The sequence below is a fragment of the Vulpes lagopus genome, chromosome 6 (assembly GCF_018345385.1).
Source record: "Vulpes lagopus strain Blue_001 chromosome 6, ASM1834538v1, whole genome shotgun sequence".
Classification (NCBI taxonomy): domain Eukaryota; kingdom Metazoa; phylum Chordata; class Mammalia; order Carnivora; family Canidae; genus Vulpes; species Vulpes lagopus.
The window spans coordinates 113,639,055-113,659,687 of record NC_054829.1 but is presented as its reverse complement, the minus strand read 5'-3'; the positions used below and the strand labels follow the sequence as shown (position 1 = coordinate 113,659,687).

Here is a 20,633-nt window from a genome sequence, read left to right as displayed (position 1 = left end):
TAGGTAAGAAATATTTATCTGAAAAGAAAGTAGAATATTATTGGTGAAAGTAGAATTAAATATTCATATGGTGGCTGACTGGGGAAAAAAAAAAGTTCCCTACAGACATGAAGACAGCTATAATATATTGCTGAATTCCCATAGCTTTTCATACTCCTGTATCCTAACCCTTTGTCATGTGAATTTGCACCTCCCTCCGGGAAGAGGTGGAGTCTGTTTCAACGTCTCCTTGAATCAGGGTTGTATTTATAAGAAGCCTTAAACAAAAGAATGCGAGAAGAGTGAGGTTGTGCTAGTCAGTTCTGAGCCTAGGTCTCAAATGCATTTGCACGCTTCTATGCTGGCTGTTGGAACCCTGTCTAGGTGCCATGTAAACAACAGCTAGCCTGCTACGGAGTGAATGACTACGTGGACCAGACGTCTGTTTGTTCATGTGTTACACGAGAGATCAGCAAACCTGTCGGCCCAGTCTGCTGCTGAGTATAGACTCATGAATATGCCCAGGGAAGATCAGTTGAATCTGGCCCAGGCCAGAAGAATGAGCCAGCTGATCAACAGACTTGTGTTAAGTGATTGTTTTAAGTGATAAATTTTGGCATGGTTTATTAGGCAGCAATAGTTAATTGATACAAAGTCATTCATTGCTATATCATTTATCCTAACAAGAAATCAGAAACAATCTAAGTAGTGGTAATATGTTGTTTAAATAAATTACCCCACATTTCCATGGAGGAATATTTTATGACCCTAAAGCTATTTTTATGAAGTTAGCCTGTAATCATGCTGACCATTATCAAGGCAAAGAAAAAGAAGGGTAGTTGCTTCCCTTTCTCCACTTTTTTCACACAATCTCAGATTCCCTTTTCATGAGTTTTTATGAATTCCCAGGGTAGATTTTGTTCTTCCTGAGCTGGCAGGGTGGCTTTATATTGAGATGAAGACTCAGCTTTGGACAGGAATTGCAATAACTGCCTAAAATCTTGTCTTATGATCTCACTTAAATGTTAAAACCCAAGCCCCTTCATTACTAAATCCAGCAAAACTTTCAGAAGAGCAGTTTCAAAAATTCAGGTGTCTATTCCTCTGGTTTACAATTTCTTTTTTATTTTTTGACCTTTGGAAATTTTCTTTTTCTTCTCAGCTCATCTATTACAAAGGGCATTTGTTATATTTTAACCAGGATGTCTTAACGTTTTGTAATACGAAAGTTTTATGGTTATAGTGTGACATATTATCAAGATACAGAAATTTCCCTCCATGATCTTTACTTATTGACTCAACGATGACACAGTACCCTCCGCAGTAGGTGAGAGATAAAGTTCTCTCTAAGAGCTTATAATACAAATGCCTGGCCTTCCTTTCCTAGCCTGATCCACTAAATCCTTCCATACTAAGGGCATACTAGACTATTCACTGTTCTAAATATGCCATGCATAAAAGATTGTGTTACTTTTTCTTGCTAAACCTTCTGCCTGGGGCACCTGGGTGGTTCAGTGGTTGAGCATCTATCTGCCTTTGGTTCAGGTCATGATCCCAGGGCCCTGGGATCGAGTCCCACAACAGGCTCCCTGTAGGGAGCCTGCTTCTCCCTCTGCCTATGTCTTTGCCTCTCTCTGTGTGTCTCTCATGAATAAATAAATAAAATCTTAAATAAATAAACCCTCTGCTTATGATGTCTTTTCTCTTTTCTGACTATTGACACCGTACACATTTTTTTAATCCATTTTCTTGAGTATGTACAATGTACCAGTCACTCAGTAGGGTTCCAGAGATGTAAAGATTAAGTAAAACCTCTTTCAATAAATTTATAGCTATTCAAATGCTACATTTCTACCTAACTTTCCTTAATTTCCCAGCCAGGATTCAATTATTTCTTTCTATGTTTTCACTGTATTCTTTATGTCTTTACTTTGCACTTCACTATTGTGTATTCAATTATTTCTTTTATGTAAAACAGTATTGGAAAAATCTTACTTTGACAGGTCATATGAGTCCCCCTTTAAGAAGTTACCCACTGATAGCTGAATACTTTATGAACCTCACCTGAGATGACATTTCCCAGACCTGTGGGTCCCCTGAGATTGAGTTTTGAACATAGTTTAATGATTCTAAATTGCTCTGCATAACACAAGCATGGGAATTAGAACTTAGAAAGTGTATAGGGAAAGAGGACAAAAGAGGTTGATCTTTAGAGTGACCTAGAGGAGATTAGGAAACAATTGTTTAATACAAAAGCCAAATATGTCTGTTTTATGCCTTACCACCAACCAAACTAGATTGCAAACTGCTCCAAACATGCCATGCATTGTGTTACTTTTCCTGCTAAACCCTCTGCTTGGGGCACCTGGCAAAGTTCCTCCATAAAGGTAGGAACCCACTCATATTCCTCTTTGTAGGTCTCGTGTACCTACTACTGTATCTTCTCCACAGTACCTTCTCAAAAGTTATTTCTTGAACTCGAAAATGAAGATGAACCAGAGGATCATATCATACAACTAGGGTCAGAATGAGACAAAAAATTTACATGTCTCTTTTTTAAAAAGTATTTATAGCCTTTTATTTTTATTTTTTTATGTTTTAAAATAAAGGTTTTTTTTTTGTGTGTGTGTGTGTGTTTGGAGTTCAATTTATAGCCTTTTAAAAAAATTGGTGAGGCACCTGGCTGTCTCAGTTGGTGGAGCATGTGACTCCTGATCTTGGGGTCATGAATTTGAGCCCCATGTTAAATAAAGAGATTACTTAAAAATTTGGTAAATACATATGACGCAAAATTTACTATCTTAACCATTTTTAAGTGTACAGTTCTGTGACATTATGTACATTCACATTGCTGTGCACCCAATCTCTAAAACGCTTTTCATCTTGCAGTACTAAAACTCTATACCCATTAAACAACAGCTCCCTGATCACCTCTCCCCATGTATCGCCTGGCAATTACCATTTTACTTTCTGTCTCTATGAATTTGACTACTCTAGGTACCGCAGATAAGTAGAATCATACATTATTGTCTTTTTTGTGACTGGCTTATTTCACTCAGCATAGTATCCTTGAGGTTAATCAATGTTGTAGCAGATGTCATTATTTTGTTCCATTTCAGAGCTGAATAATATTCCACCTTGTGTGTATATCACATTTCTCTTTCTTTCTTTCTTTCTTTCTTTCTTTCTTTCTTTCTTTCTTCCTTCCTTCCTTCCTTCCTTCCTTCCTTCCTTCCTTCCTTCCTTCCTTTCTCTCTCTCTTTCTTTTCTCTTTCTTTCTTTCTTTCTTTCTTTCTTTCTTTCTTTCTTTCTTTCTTCTTCCTTCCTTCCTTCCTTCCTTCCTTCCTTTCTCTCTCTCTCTTTCTTTCTTTCTTTCTTTCTTTCTTTCTTTCTTTCGTGGAAACTTGGGTTGCTTCCAGCTTTTGGCTATTGTGAATAAACTGCTTTGATCATGGGTGTACAAATATCTACTCAAGGTGGAAGGGGAGGTGGGCGGGGAAATGGGGTGACTGGGTGTCGGGCACTGAGGGGGGCACTGGATGGGATGGGATGAGCACTGGATGGGATACTCTCTTTTTTTTTTTTTCCCAGAAGAGTTTGGTTCCATGTTTCATAGAACATCCCTCAATTTGGGTTTGTCTGAGGCTGTTCTCAGGACGGGGTCATGGTGTCCTCTCTGCTGCCCAGCGTGGGTCCAGCGAGACCGGTGCCACCGCCCCCACCTGCTCCCTCCTTTTTCAGTTACAGGTGACAGGAACACAACCTGGGAGGTCAGGGCAGCTGACTTCAGGTCTGGCTTGATCAAGAGTTGAAAGGTGTTGCTAAGATGAGCTTTCTCCCCTCCACACCCCGCCCTATTATAGTATAACATAATAGTGTTATACTATTATGTTGGCAAATCGAACTCCAATAAAAAAATACACACACAAAAAAATAAAAAAGACCCTGTCTTCCATCATTCTGGGCATATATCTAGAAGTGGAATTGTGGATCATATGGTAATTCTAATTTTAATTTTTGGGGAAACCACCACACTGCTTTCCATAGCAACTGCACCATTTAATCCCACCTGTGCAAAAGAACTCTAATTTTCCACATTCTCATACTTGTGCTTTTTGTTTTTCTGATAGTGACCATCTTAATGGGTATGAAATGGTATCTTATTGTGGTTTTGATTTGCATTTCCTTAATTATTAGTGACATTGTGTATCTTTTCATGATTGTTGGCCATTTGTATATCTTCTTTGAGAAATATCTACTATAGTCCTTTACCCATTTTAAAATATTTTTCTGTTGAGTTTTAGGAATTTTCTATATATTCTGGCTATTAATCTTTCACCAGATAATGTGATTTCCAAATATTTCCCCCCATTGTGTGGGTTGCTTTTTTACTCTGTTGATAATGTCCACAAAAGTTTTTTATTTTGATGAAGTCTAATTTGTCTATTTTTTTCTATTGTTGCGTGTGCTTTTGGTGTTATATCCAAGAAGTCATTGCCAAATCTAATATCGTCAAGGTTTCCCCCTAAGTTTTCTTCTAAGAATTTGTAGTTTTAGCTCTCATGTTTAGGTCTTTGATTAATTTTGAGTTAATTTTTGTATATAGTGTTAAGTAAGGGTCTAGTTTAATTCTTTTGCATGTGGATATCCAGTTTTCCCAATGCCACTTGTTAAAGAGATGATGCTGTCCCCATTCAAGGTCTTAGCATCCTTGTTGAAAATCATTTGAACATATACATAAGTATTTATATCCAGGATTTTCACTCAATCCTATGGGTCTATATATGTCTTTATCCCAGTACCACACTGTTTTGATCACTATAGCATTGTAGAAAGTTTTGAAATCAGGAAGTATGAGTCTTCCAACTTTGTTAGTGTCTGTCAAAATTGTTTTGAATATTTGGGGTCCTTTGAGATTCCATATGAGTTTTAGGATGGATTTTTCTATTTCTGCAAAGAATATCCTTGGGATTTTGATAGAGATTGCACTGAATCTGTAGATCAGTTTGGGTCATATCAACATCTTAACAATGTTAAGTCCTCCAATACATGAAAATGTATCTTTCCATTTATGTCTTCTTTAATTTCCTTCAGCAGCATTTTTATAGTTTTCATTATACAAATGTTTCACCTTATGGTTAATTTTTAAATATTCTTTTTTTAAGATTTTATTTTTAAGTAATCTCTATACACAATGTGGGTCTTGAGCTCAACAACCTCGAGATCAGTAGTTGCATGCTCCACCAACTGGGCCAGCCAGACACCCCTTAAGTATTCTTTTTGATACTATTGTAAATGGAATTGTTTTCTTTTTCTATATGTTTTAAAGATTTTTAATTAATTCATGAGACACACATGGAGAGAGAGAGAGAGAGAGAGAGAGAGAGAGGCAGAGACATAGGCAGAGAAAGAAGCAGGCTTCATGCAGGAAGCCCAATGTGGGACTGGATCCCAGGATTCCAGGTTCATGCCCTGGGCCGAAGGCAGATGCTCAACCATTGAACCACCCAGTCTTCCTTCTTTTTCTATTTCTTGTTAATAGAAATGCAACTAATTTTTGCATGTTGATCTTATATCCTACTATTTTTTTGAACTCATTTATTAGTTCTAACAGGTTTTGTGTGGAATCTGTAGGGTTATCTACATATAAGATCATGTCATCTGCAAACAGATCATTTTACTTCTTTCCAATTTGAATGACTTCTATTTCTCTTGCCTAATTGCTCTAGCCAGAATTTCCAGTACTGTGTTGAATAGCAGTAGTAAAAGTGAGCATCCTTGTCTTGTTCCTGCTCTGAGAGGAAAAGCTTTCAGTCTTTCACTGAGTATGGTGATAATTGTGGGTTTGTAAAAAAATTTTTTTAAAGATTTTATTTGTTTATGAGAGACAGAGAGAGAGGCAGAGACATAGGCAAAGGGAGAACCAGGCTCCATGCAGAGAGCCCAAAGTGGGACTCAATCCCAGGTCCCCAGGATCATGCCCTGGGTTGAAAGAGGCGCTAAACTGCTGAGCCACCCGGGCTGCCCCATAATTGTGGGTTTGTAATGTATGGCTTTTATGCTGAGGTAGCCTCCTTCTATTTCTAGTTTGTTGGGTGTTTTTATCATGAAAGATTATGGAATTTTTCCAATTCTTTTCCTGCATCAACTGAGATGATCATGTGGTGTTTTTCCTTCATTCTGTTAATGTGATGTATTACACTGATTGATTTCCATAGGTTGAATCAACTTTGCATTCTAGGAATAAATCCCCCTTGGTCAGGGCAGCCCCGGTGGCTCAGTGGTTTAGTGCCGTCTTCAGCCCAGGGCATGATTCTGGAGACCCAGGATCGAGTCCCACATCGGGCTCCCTGCATGGAGCCTGCTTCTCCCTCTGCCTGTGTCTCTGCCTCTCTCTCTCTCTCTGTGTTTCTCATGAATAAATAAATAAGATCTTAAAAAATAAGTAAATAAATCCCTCTTGGTCATGGTAGATAGTCCATTTCATATGCTGCTGAATTACGTTTGCTTATATTTTGTTGAGGATTTTTGCATCAGTTTCCCTAAGGGATATTGGTCTTTAGCGTTTTCTTATAATGTCTTTGACTTTAGTATCAGGGCAATGGTGGCCTCATGGAAGGAGTTAGGAAGTGTTTCCTCTACTTCAATTGTTCTGAAGTTTGAGAAAGATTGCTGTTATTGCTTCTTTAAACTTTTGGTACAATTCACCACTGAAATCATCATGTCCAGGACTTTTCTTTGTCAGGATGTTTTGATTACTAATTCAATCTCCTTACTTATTATGGGTCTATTCCAATTTTCTATTTCTTTGTGCTTCAGTCTTTGTAAGTTTTATGTTTCTAGGAATTTGTCCATTTTGTATTGGTTATCCAATTTATTGGCATACAGTTGTTTGTAGTACTTTCAGAATCCTTTTTATTTCTGCAGAATTGGCTGTAATGTTCCTGTTTTTATTTCTGATTTTAGCATGTGCGTCTTAATCTTTAGCTAGATTGACAAAAGAAGAGAAAAGAAGATTCATATTGTCAATTTTGTTCTTTTCAAAGAACCAATTTTCTCTATTGTCTTTCTGTTCTCTGTTTTATTTAATCTTTAAGTATTTACTCCCTTCATTGTTTCTTCAGTGGACCAATTTTTTTTAAGATTTTATTTATTCATGAGAAACACACAGAGCGAGGTAGAGACATAGACAGAGGGAGAAGCAGGCTCCTCACAGGGAGCCTGATGTCAGGACCTGATCCCTGGACCACGGAATCACATCCTGAGCCTAAGGCAGATAGATGCTCAACTCTTGAGCTACCCAGATGTCCCTTAAGTGGACCAATCTTATCCCAAGTTTAAATCCTTTGCACTAGCTTTTCCTTTGGCTTGAGATACTCTTTATCTGGTATTTCCTGGCTAGCCCTCTTTTGTTTTCAGGATTCAATTTCTCTGGAAACCTTTATTGGCCACTCAATCTACATAGCCTCTGTCTATTCTCTGTTACTCATCCTTTATCCTTCACAGCCCTTTTCATTCTGTGAGATTTATTGTTTGTTTGACTCTTCCCCACCACCACACATGCATGTACAAACACACATACATACCCATGCATGCATATTCCTTAGAATTCAAACTCTGGGGGCATCTGGGTGGCTCAGTTGGCTGAGCATCTGCCTTGGGCTTAGATCATGATCCTGGAGTCCTGGGATAGAGCCCTGTGTCAGATTCCCTGCTCAGCTGGGAGTCTGCTTTTCTCTCTGTCTCCCCCCTTATTCATGCTCTCTCTCTCTCTCTCTCACTCAAATAAATAAATAAATAAATAAATAAATAAATAAATAAATATAAAATCTTTAAAAAAAGAATTCAAGCTCCATAAGAACAAGAACCCTCTTTGTCTTGTCTAACCATTGGCATTCCCACTGCCTGCAACAGTCTCTGGTCCGATAATGAAAGATGCTCAATAAATATGATGGATTCCTGTAAGATATCGCAATGGCTAATGTTTTGAAAAGGAATAATTGAAAAATTTATTGCGGCATCTAGGAGGTTCAGTTGGTTAAGCAACTCTTGATTTTGGCTCAGGTCATGATCTCAGGGCCCTAAGATGGAGGGCATGAACAGCATGGAGTCTGCTTGGGATTCTCTCTCTCTCTCTCTGCCCCTCCCCCTGTTTGCATGCATGCTCTCTCTCTTTTCTTTTTAAAATAGATAAATAAATCTTAAAAGAAATAAGAGAAAAATTTGTTTATCTTGCTCCTGGAAGATTATTAAGATATGAGGAATGCGTAAAGCAGTGAATTTTGAGATAGCCATAACTAGTTATTATCTAATATACTTTATTAACATGTTTGGTTTGACTAAATATTTGTTTTATATGCTATCTTTATATCAGCATCTACTTATTATTCCATTGTTTTTGAGACATGGATTTTTGGTATACAACTATATACTGTTCATATCAGGGAGTCAGTATATGGGCACTAAAATGAGCATCAAACTGAGAGTTTGGTGTCTGGATTTCTAGCTCCATCTTCACTACAATGTAATTGTATAGCTTAGGAAAGAATCACTTATTTGCACCTCAGTTTCTTCATTTATAAAATGAGGAGATTACATTTGATCTTAGCCAAAGTGCTGAGGAGTGATAAAAATGAGGAGATTACATTCGAAAGGTTAATACAGTTCCTCTCAGCGATCAAATCTATAATTCCATAATTTAGAGATCAGTTTTACTGGTTTTAGATGTTTTTAATTATTGGATATAACTCATAATACATTCTTCTACACTTTTTAAAATAACAAAGTATTTGATTCACTTGTAATACTTGTACCTCCAAATTTGAGCATGCAAATTCCTTTACAGATTTCCACTGAGCTGAGATCAAGAGTCAGACATGACACTTGAGCCACCTGGATGGCTCATTTGGTTAAATATCTGCCTTCAGCTGGTTTTGTGATCCCGGGGTCCTGGGATTGAGCCCTGTGTCACAAGGATCATGCTTCTCCCTCTCCCTCTGCCCTTCCCCTCTGCTCATGCTCATGCTCATTCTCTCTCTTCTGTGCATGCACACTCTCTGTCTCTCTCTCAAACAGATAAATAAAATATTTTTTAAAAGAAAAAAATGTGATGCCTGGGTGGCTCAGTGGTTGAGCGTCTGCCTTCGGCTCGGGGCGTGATCCTGGAGTCCCTGGATTGAGTCCCTAGATCAAGTTCTGGGATCCAGTCTCGCATTGGGCTCCCTGCATGGAGCCTGCTTCTCCTCCCTCTGCCTGTGTCTCTGCCTCTGTGTGTGTTTATCTCATGAATAAATAAATCTTAAAAAAATAAAAATAAAGAAAGACATTTAACCAACTGAGTCACACAGGCACCTTCAGATGCCCACTTTATAACGGAGTTTCCAAAACTGAACCACATGGACTTTTTCCTATCCTAGACAAGTCGAATAGGTGATTCAAAAATGTTTACTTAATTTGTAGTGTGTTAGCTTAGTTGAAAGGAAAGATAATATAGCAATGGCCAATTACTAAGAAAAAGTAAATAAAGCTAGATCTCGTAGAGTAAAAGGAAATTATTTTCAAAGGTAAATAATTTGGTGAATTTAAAACAACTGTATCCAATTAGGAGCAAACCAAATGTCTAAATCTATAAATTAGCCTCATTGTGCTGAATGTTGTCAATAATCCTGCTGCTGCTCATAGTTTAGATGTAATTGATTACATTCCAAAAATATACAACGCTTTAAATTAAGAAGTTTCAAATTAAAATAACAAAATCATACTAGCTTAAGGAGAAAAGAAAATATTTGCAGACCCTATAATATTTATAAAATAAACTTTATTTAAATTGGCATTTGCATTTAAACACACAAAATATGGATCCACAAATAAAGAGTAACATCAATGTTAATGTTCATTTCTTCTCATAAACTTTTGGGATCTTGAATATAAATTGTCACATTAGAGGAAGTACATCTTAGAAGATAATTTTATTTTCTCAGGTTCTGACCATCTCTGGACTGTCATACCTCTTTTGAGACATATACACAAATACACACACACACACAAGTAAAAATATTTTGGATTGACTGATTGATTAATTGATTTATATTTTGGAGAGAGAGAATACACAGGCAAGTGAGCAGGAGAGGATAAAGGGAGAGAATCTCCAGCAGATTCCCTGCTGATTGTGGAGTCTGGCTCAGGGCTAGATCTCATGACCCTGAGATCATGACCTGAGCCAAAACCAAGAGGCAGACACCTAGCTGACTGAGCCACCTGGGCACCCTTGGATATATTCAAAGTAAAAATTTTAGGAAATGTGTTAGGAAATTGTTACTGGGCTAACAATATACATTCATGTCTTCAGAGATTCAAAGCGGGAAGACTAGCTATAAAGACCCAATAAACAATTCTGCTCATTAAGAAAACTGTGGGTTGGGATCCCTGGGTGGCGCAGTGGTTTGGCGCCTGCCTTTGGCCCAGGGCGCGATCCTGGAGACCCGGGATCGAATCCCACATCGGGCTCCCGGTGCATGGAGCCTGCTTCTCCCTCTGCCTGTGTCTCTGCCTCTCTCTCTCTCTCTGTGTGACTATCATAAATAATAAAAATTAAAAAAAAAAAAACAACTGTGGGTTGTGACCGTCTAAGGTACAAACTTTGATTTATTTTACTTAAGTTGCCATTTAAGAGGCAGCCCCGGTGGCTCAGCGGTTTGGCGCTGCCTTCAGTCCAGGGGTGATCCTGGAGGCCCTGGGATCGAGTCCCACTTCGGGCTCCCTGCATGGAGCCTGCTTCTTCCTCTGCCTGTGTCTCTGCTTCTCTTTGTGTCTCTCATGAATAAATAAAATTTTTTTAAAAAGTTGCCATTTAGGGACACGTGCAATTGTAAAATACCATTCATGGATATAATTAATCTGTTTGATTTGTTATCATTTCCTTGATGATTTTCAGTGATTTCAGTACTGGTCAGCCATTTCACACCTTTCAAATTATCTTTTTTCTGTTCTTTGTAGTTAGGCCAATTTAATTCATGTGGAATTCCCATTGAAACCCCAGCATATCTTCAACTGTGAAACATTTGTGGGAAGACTTGCTCTGCACAATCCATTTTGCATGTTATAGTGAAAGGACTGAGCAGAAGGGAATTGTTAAACATAATTTACATCTATTGTATAGACAAACCTTAATTATTTAGTGGCTGATTGTCCTGTTTGGGAATTATACAAGCATTTTGTTTCTACTCTGTCTCACTTTTGCTGGCTGTTCAGCCATTTCCCTAATCATCAGCATGTCTGCCAAGAGTGGTTTGGGAATAGTAAAGCAGAGGATCACATTTCCATCATTTTGCTCTTTCTTAGAAGATTTAATAAAATCTTTAATGAGTGAGAAAATTAAAGCTTGTGTGTAACTCAGTGGACCTTAATGTTTTCATTATCTATGTTATTCTTTGTCTGCCAAAGACAATTAAAAGCTCTCTTTCTTTCTTTCTTTCTTTCTTTCTTTCTTTCTTTCTTTCTTTCTTTCTTTCTTTCTGTTCCCTATGTATGTTCTGAAAACTGTAAGAATAAGAACATGTGTTTTCGTCCATTCTGGCTGCTATAACCAAATACCATAGACTGGATGGCTTTATGAACAGCAGAGGTTTGTTGCTCACAGTTCTAGAAACTAGAAAGTATGAGATGAAGGTGACAGCATGGTCAGGTGAGGGCTCTCTTCTGGATTACAGACCTCTTTGTATAGTCACTCAGAAGATGTGGGTAGGAGCCCTGTGGGGTCTCTTTTATAAGGGCATTAGTCCCATTCGTGAGTGCTCCAGCCTCACAACCTCATCAACTCCCAAAGGCCCCATCTACTAATACCATTACCATTGGGAATTAGGATTTCAGTATATGAATTTTGGGAGAACACAAACTTTCAGACTTCAGCAACATGGTTAGGCACATTATTTAAAAGACTTTTTTTTTAATTGAAGTAGAGTTGCTATACAATGTTATATTAGTTTCAGGTGTACAAAATAGTGACAGTTCCATACATTACATGATACTTACCAGAGTGAGTGTAGTCAACATCTGTCACTGTGCAGTATATTAAAATACTATTGACTATATTCCCTACACTCTACTTTTAATCCCCATGACTTATTTATTTTATAACTGGAAATTTGCACCTCTTAATCTCCTTTACCTATTTTGGCCTGCACCTTTTTCCTCTCTGGCAATCATCAGTTCATTCTTGTATTCATGAGCCAATTTCTGTTTTTATTTGTTGGTTTGTTTTTAGATTCCACATATGAGTGAAGTCATATGGTATTTGTCTTTCTCTGACTGATGTATTTCATTTAGCATAAGCCCTCTAGATCCATCATGTTGTTGCAAATGGCAAGATTTCATTCTTTTTTAAAGCTGAGTAACATATACTTTGTATGTGTGTATGTGTATATATACATGACATCTGCTTTATGCATTCATCTATCTAGGGACACTTGGGTTGTTTCCATATCTTGGCTATTATAAATAATGCTACAGTAAACATAAGGGTATACATACTTTTTCAAATTAGTATTTTCATATTCTTTGTAAATACCCAGTAATGGAATTACTAGATCATATGGTATTTCTATTTTTAATTTTTTGAGGAACCTCCATACTGTTTTCCACAGTGGCTTCACCAGTTTACATTCTCACCAACAGGGCACAAGATTTCCTTTTTCTCTACTTCTTTCACTTTCGATTGTTATTTCTTGTCTTTTTGATACTAGCCATTCTCACAGGTGTGAAGTGATATCTCATTGCGGTTTTGATTGTATTTCCTTAATGGTTAGTGATACTGAGCTTCTTTTCATGTGTCTCTTGGCACCTGTATGTTGCACACTTAAATTTTTTTCTTTTTCTTTTTTCATCATCCCCTTCCCAGATTTAAAATTTTAATGGGTATTGCTCTCTTGTCCTACAAGAAAGTTCTACCAATTGACACTCCCCATAAATGGTGTAGGAGAGTGACTTTCCTGTCTTTAATGTTTTCATTATCTATGTTCAGTATTTTCAATTATCATTTTTTCTTCTCTGTATTTAGACCATTTAATTCACTTAGAATTCCCCATTGAAACTACAGCACCTGGGCACCTGGGTGGCTCAGTCGGCAGGTCAATATCTTAGGGTCCACGTATCAAGCTCCAGGACAGGCTCCCTGCTCAGTGGAGAGCTGGCTACTCCCTCTCCCTCTGCCCCTTCCCCCCCTGCTCCTGCATGCATGTGTTCTCTCTAAATAAATAAAATCTTTTTTAAAAATGAAAAAAAAAAAAGAAAAGAAACTGCAGCACATTCTGTACTATGAAACATTTGTGAAAGACTTCCTCTTTACAATCCATTTTGCATGATATTATAAAACAAACAACAGTGTATTTTTTTCCCCAACATGATAGGTGAAATTGTCCTTAATTGTCAAGTCTCTCGGGTAATTTTTCTTTCAGACATACTTACATAAATGTGCAAAGATATTTCCATTTAGAGGGATAGAATCTATAGTAGAGAAAGTTGGGGAAAGGTTAGAGGGAGAAAGATATTCAATAAGGTAAATTATTTTTAGTATAATGTGTCTTTTGAAATACATTTTACATTAAAATTACTTTTCAGAAGTTGAAAAATCAGGACACCTGGGTGGCTCAGTTGGTTAAGCATCTGCCTTCTGCTCAGGTCATGATCTCAGGGTCTTGGGATTGAGCCTGGTTCCCTGCACAGCAGGGAGTTTGCTTCCCTTTCCCTCAGCCTCTCTTCCTTGCCCATCCTGCCTCCTCCCCTGCTTTGCTCTCTGCTCTCTCTCTCATGCTCTTTCTCAAATAAATAAATAAAATAAAAAGAAGTTGGAAAGGGGAGCCTGGGTGGCTCAGTGGTTGAGCGTCTGCCTTTGGCTCAGGTCCTGATCCTGGGATCCTGGTATGGAGTCCCGCATTGGGCTCCGTGGGGAGCCTGCTCTTCCCTCTGCCTTTGTCTCTGCCTCTCTGTGTGTCTCTCATGAATAAATAAAATCTTAAAAAAAAAAAAGAAGTTGGAAAATCAGGTAAAGAACTATAGTTTCATATTATTACAAATAAAATGTTAATAATACTTACCTGTGGACCATGGGATATAAGAATTTTAATTTTCTCAGTTTTTATTTTTTATATTTTTTGTAATCTATGGACCATAAAATGTAAGAATTTTGATTTTCTAGATTTTTCTTTATTTTTTATGTTTTCAATAATGATAATTTTTATTAACTAAATTTCCTCCCTATTTACTGCATAATTTTTTTACATCTATATTCTTGCCCCTATCAGCATTTACTATAGCAATTCAGTCATGCCATCTTTTCCACAAACGTAGAGTTTCCCTGTGGAAGAGAGCCTTGTTTATTTTGTATCTTTGCCAGAACATAGTGCTTAACAAATGTTTCTTAAATTTCAAACCTTCAAAAACAATGAAAAGAAATACCAAGCAATGAACACCCAACTATCAGAATACTCATCCTCTAATCCCAAGTGTTAATTTATTTGCTACATTTGTTTTATCTGTCATCTATCTTTCTTTATCTTTGCTAATATCATTGCTCATCCCTACAGAACAAACTACCCATCTACATGCTCTAAACATTAAACTATTATCACAATTGAGAAATTTAATTCTTAAAGCAATATTGTTATTTGTAAATTTCCCCAGTTGTCTAAATAATAACAATGATAACTTTTTAAAAGATTTTATTTATTCATTCATGAGAGAGACACAGAGAGAGGCAGAGGGAGAAGCAGGCTCCATGCAGAAAGCCCGATGTGGGACTCGATCCCAGCACCTGGGATCACGCCCTGAGCCAGAGGCAGATGCTCAACCGCTGAGCCACCAGGCATCCCTGGTTTGTTTTGTTTTGCTTTGTTTTTTTAACCCTACCCAAACTGGGATCAGGCATTGCATTTAGATGATGGGTTTCTGTAGCCTCTTTCAGTCTAGGAGTGTTTTATCTTCTCTTTGATTATCATGACTGACATTTTTGAAGCATCAAGACCAGATGTTTTGTAGAATAAATGTTCTATGATTTCAGTTTGTCTGATTGTTTCCTCATGATTAGGTCATTTGAAATATTTTTGATAAAAGTATTGAAAAGAGGATATGTCTCCCTCAAATGCATTACATTAGGAAGCACATAATATCACTTTATCCCATTATATTTGTTACTTTCTAATATAGGTATTTAAAGTTTTATAATTCCTTCCAATTGCCATCATAGCTGTATCCCACAAAATTGGATAAGTAAATTCATTTTCATTCAGTCCTAAATATCAACTTCCATTGTGCTTATACTTTTTTAAAAGATTTTAAAGTAATCGCTATGCCCTATGTGGGGCTTGAACTCACCACCCTGAGATCAAAAGTTGCATGCTCTAATGACTGAGCCTGCCAGGTGCCCTCTGGTTATACTTCTTTAACCCATAAATTACATGGATACATGTTCTGACATTCTAAATATTTGTGTATGTTTTTAACTTAATATTTTGAAATAATTGGAATTACTGGAAATTTCAGAAATGGAGCACTCAGGTGACTCAGTTAAGTATCTGCCTTTTGCTCAGATTATAATACCAGGGTCCTGGGGTCGAGCCCCACATCGGGCTCCCTACTCAGTGGGGGGCCTGCTTCTCCCTCTTCCTCTGCCACTACTCATGTTTGTACTCACTCTCTCTCAAATAAATAAAATCTTTTTAAAAAACAAAAGTTTGAGAAATGTACACAAAACTCCCGTATATTCTCAATTTTTAAGCATTCCTTATTTGGCATATCACAGTATTCCAGGTTTGTGCTTTACTGATCCAGACCTGGAAATAGGCACTTGATTGCTTCTCTAGGGGGATGGAATTTAAAAACATGATCTGGAAACTGAGTTTCCTTTTTTGTGTTTTTAAGTAAATAAATATAATGAGGCAGCATAAGATAGAGATGAGTGCATGACTTTTTTTTTTAAGATTTTATTTATTTATTCATGAGAGACACACACAGAGAGGCAGAGACATAGGTAGAGGGAGAAGCAGACTCCCACTCCCCATGGGGAGCCAGATGTGGGACTAGATCCAGGGTCTCCAGGATCACAACTTGAGCCTAAGACAGACGTTCAACCATGAGCCTCCCAGGTGCACTGAAATTCTAAGTCAAAGCACAAGATTCCAATTATGACCAGCCGTGTTACTAGATATGTAATGTAGGGGCATTATTCTCTGTGAGATTTGGTGTCCTCATCTTTAAAAAAACAGTTAACACAAAAACAATTATGATAACAAAGAAGAGAAGGATGATGATATATAGTTCTTGTAATCTGATAGGTACTGTTCTAAGTTCTTTATAGTTATCTAAATATATTTAATCTTCACAAAAATGTTGTTAAATCCAGTTCACATGTGAGATAAATGAGGGTGATGGCTAAATATTTATATTCAATGTTATGAGAATCAAATAAAAGTATGTGAACGTCCTATGTAAAAAACACCATATGTGTATACGAATTAGTATGTATATATTTATATATGTATATATGTAGTCATTCAATTGTTTACTGACTCAATAAACATCTATTAGGTATCTACTAAGTATCATATGCTATATTTATGCTAAGTACAAAATAAAGCAATGTATGGAAAAGTATTAAGTTTAACAACATTAAATACACATATTTCTAAGTTTATAACCCAAAAGAAAATTTCTCTAAAAATGTGCTTTACAATAGAAATAGAATGCAAGTCACATATATAATTTTAAATTTCTTAGTAGCCATAGTAAAATTGTTTTCTTATTTTTTTTTTAAGATTTATTTATTTATTTATGATAGACAGAGAGAGAGAGGCAGAGACACAGGAGGAGGGATAAGCAGGCTCCATGCCGGGAGCTGGATGCAGCACTCGATCCCAGGACTCCAGGATCACGCCCTGGGCCCAAAGCAGATGCTCAACCACTGTGCCACCCAGGCATCCCTAAAATTGTTTTCTTAAAGGTGAAATTAATTTTATTTTTAATTTTTATTTTTTTTGGTGAAATTAATTTTAATTGTATATTTTATTTTACCCAATATATCCAAAATATTAACAAAAATATTCTTACATATAAATGTAAAACAATTATTAATGATATAGTTTACACTCTTTTTTCATTTATGTCTTAAAAATTCATTGTATATTATACTTACATCTCAGAACAAACTACATCTCAAGTGCATAATAGCCACGTGTATACCTAGTGGCATCTGCGTTGAACATCTCAGGTCTAGAATAAAATACAAAGACAAAAATAAAAAATAAAAAAAATAAAATACAAAGACAAGAAACTGTTGGGGAGAGATGAAAGAGAGAGATTTACCTTTTACTATATATTCTTTTTCATTTTTAAAAATATTTATTTATTTTTAGAGAGAGGGCAAGGTGGGGATGAGGGTGGAGCCAAGGAGAAAGAGAGAGCCGTGAGCAGACTTGCCACTGAGCGTGGAACCCAACGCAGGGCTCCATGTCATGACCCTGGGATCATGACCTGAGTGGAAATCAAGAGCCAGTTGCCTAACCAACTGCACTACCCAGGCACCCCTTATTATACATTCTTTTGTACTTTTGTTTTTTTGTAGTCCATGTACTTGTTAACCTATTCAAAGAAATCTGAAAAAATCATTAAAAGCATCATTTTTTTATATCTCTCTGTGTGTATGCATCCTTCTATGTAAATGGTTCACAACCTGTGGAGTGGTTTTGCCCCCCAGGAAACATTTGGAATGTCTGCGGATACTTCAAGTTGAGTAGATAGCACCTAGTGGGTGAATGTCAGGGATACCGCCATATGCCTACAATGTACATATAGCACAATGCCCCCCACCCCAATTGTCTGGCCCAAAGTATCTATGGAGCCAAGGTTGAGAAACTCTGTTTTATATATATATTCCAAAAAGTAAAAATATAAGTGTCTACTAGTTACTAGGCCATTATCAAGGCCATGGCTGTACAAAGAGGGATCACACACATATAGGCCCTGCACGCCAGGGGCTCACAGTTTATTAAGTGAGTGGTCTAGAAGCAAACAATTGCAGGACTGTAATAAGTTCTAGAATAGAGTAGAACAAGGCATTAAGCAAGAACTAAAATATCTATAAACATATTTATTAACTAGAAAGCCACTTGTTTGAAACATCCATTTGAATGGAATAACTGAAACTGAAACATCTATTATTTCCCACCAAATCCTTTATGTTGATAATGTAGCACTTTATTCAAAGGCTTTAATGTTCCTGTGTATCAACATAATGTCAATAAAAGATATCTGAGGGGAGCCCTGAATTTGGTTACAACAACTGTTACTCTATTTCTGTGCTAACACATTTCGGAACTTTAAATGGTCTCAGTGATGTATTTTTAAAAGAATGTGTAAGTCATGACTAATGTTGCTGTCTGAAAGAGATGGATGTATTTTATAAGAACAATAGTCCTAGGATTATCATGTTTTGCATATCTTCTCCCATGAATATCTCCATTTTACAGAGAGGCTCACAAGTTCAACTCTATTTCATCACCAAAGAAACCAGACAAAGCTCAGACACTGAAATCCATTGGCTTTGTTTAGTTTTTTTTAAACCTTAGTGCTTTATATTTTTGCTTTGGTTTAGTTTTTTACTGGTGAGCTCACAAAGTCCTGCACACATCTGTTTGAAAGAAGAAAGCTGGAGATCCCTGGATGGCTCAGCGGTTTGGCACCTGCCTTCTGCCCAGGGCATGATCCTGGAGTCCCGCGATCGAGTCCTGCATCAGGCTCCCTGCATGGAACCTGCTTCTCCCTCTGCCTGTGTCTCTGCTTCTCTCTCTCTCTCTCTCTCTCATAAATAAATAAATAAATAAATAAATAAATAAATAAATAATAAAAAATAAAAAATAAAAGAAGAAAGCCTGTGCCCTTCTTGCTGCTTATAAGCTGCTTGCATCCAGGGTGAGGCATCACAGAGCAGCAGAGAAGTGCAAGTGCTTTGGCATCTGATAAAGCCTGGCTTTGAGTCCTAGTTTCATCTTTTAAGGTCTAGCACATTATTTAACTCCACCAAACCTCACTATCCTCATGTAAAATGTCTGTCTTGACAGGGTTGCTGGTTTGATTAAAGGAGATAATATATCTTCAATTTATTCATCATTGCCAGGACTTATCAAGTGATGAACACTGTTATTATTGAAATGGCACAAAACATAAAGCAGACTTTTAAGTTTATTAGTCAAAATAGTGGTGTTAGGGGAGCCTGGCTGGCTCAGTTGGTAGAGCATGTGACTCTTGTGGGTTGTAAGTTCAAGCCCCATGTTGGGTATGGAGATTACTTAAAAATAAAATATTTTTTAAAAATATTTTTAAAAATAGTGCTGTTAGAATAGTGCTTGTGTAATTTCTCCACTAGAATTTATTAATGTATTTTATAGTCAGTATTTTTCTAAACACCAAGAAATTTCCTATCTGTTTGTTTGACACCATTCTTAATTAAATGGAGAAACATGAGTATTATTTGGTCACTCTGGGTTGAGTTAATTCACATTTGTGTTCATTATTCATTTCCTGCTACCTTTGACCACTGTGCTGTTAGAACGCAATACTAGTTCTTGTCTTTTGATGTTTGTAATCTATGCCTCTTTCCAGCTAAATTCACATTGTCTATTTAAGACCAACTGTTTTTTGAAATTTCCCTCATGCCCTCATTATCACACTGACTAAGCCATACCAGAGAGTAACCTAAATCTCTTTAGTAACAAGCCCATCCTCAATAGCTTGGAGAAATATACTGCTCTGTAAACACAGAGCTCATTTATAGACAGAGACAAAAGCCTCTTCTTGATCCTTGTTGTTGTTTTTAAGATTTTATTTATTTATTCATGAGAGACACAGAGAGAGAGAGGCAGAGACAGGCAGAGGGAGAAGTAGGCTCCATGCAGGGAGCCCAATGCGGGACTCGATCCCTGGTCTCTGGGATAACACTCTGAGCTGAAGGCAGATGCCCAATTGCTGAGCCACTCAAGCATCCCAGCTCTTCTTCATTGTAATTTCAGCAGACACAGTGTCACTGTGGTCAAAATGGAGTTGTGTTTTTCATGTTTCTTTCTTTCTTTTTTTTTTTTTGCATTTTTCATGCTTTCTAGAAAAGTTGAGATATAATCTTACAGTTACACCACACATACTTTATTTTATTATTTATTTTTTTTACCACACATACTTTATAACTTATATCTCCAAGTGGTTTTGCTTCACTTTAAAAAGCTGAAATTGTAAATTTAAAGTTTATGTGAAGTTATATATTGTATAAGTAATATATGTATAATATATGTTATACATTTATATGTAATATATATGTAATTTTCATAGATATTCATATTTCTTTCTACTATGTTAAAACATTCATGGTGTGCCTATGAATAATTACATATATAATATGTAAGTAATTTTCATAGATACTCATATATAGAGATATATATAGATATATAAGTAATTTTCAAAGATACTCATATATCTTTCTACTATGTTAAAATTTTCATGGCGTACCTAACTAAAAGGGAATAGTTTTATTATTTTAATATACTGTTGATATTTTATACTGCCCTGTTTTAATGATAGCAAAAAATGAAGACCAGATTAGGTAAATGAAAAGAATA

General features: G+C 36.7%; 1 protein-coding gene and 1 long non-coding RNA gene across 2 annotated transcripts in view; one reads left to right on the top strand and one right to left on the bottom strand.

Moving 5' to 3' along the window:
* PRSS12 (serine protease 12) overlaps nucleotides 1-20,633 on the top strand; it is a 137,594-nt gene that overhangs the window by 32,813 nt on the left and 84,148 nt on the right. The window lies entirely within an intron of this gene.
* LOC121493088 overlaps nucleotides 1-20,633 on the bottom strand; it is a 44,303-nt gene that overhangs the window by 14,486 nt on the left and 9,184 nt on the right. Inside the window, exon 2 of the long non-coding RNA XR_005988373.1 lies at nucleotides 17,162-17,238. This is a non-coding gene — a long non-coding RNA (uncharacterized LOC121493088). The remainder of the gene's footprint in view (nucleotides 1-17,161; nucleotides 17,239-20,633) is intronic.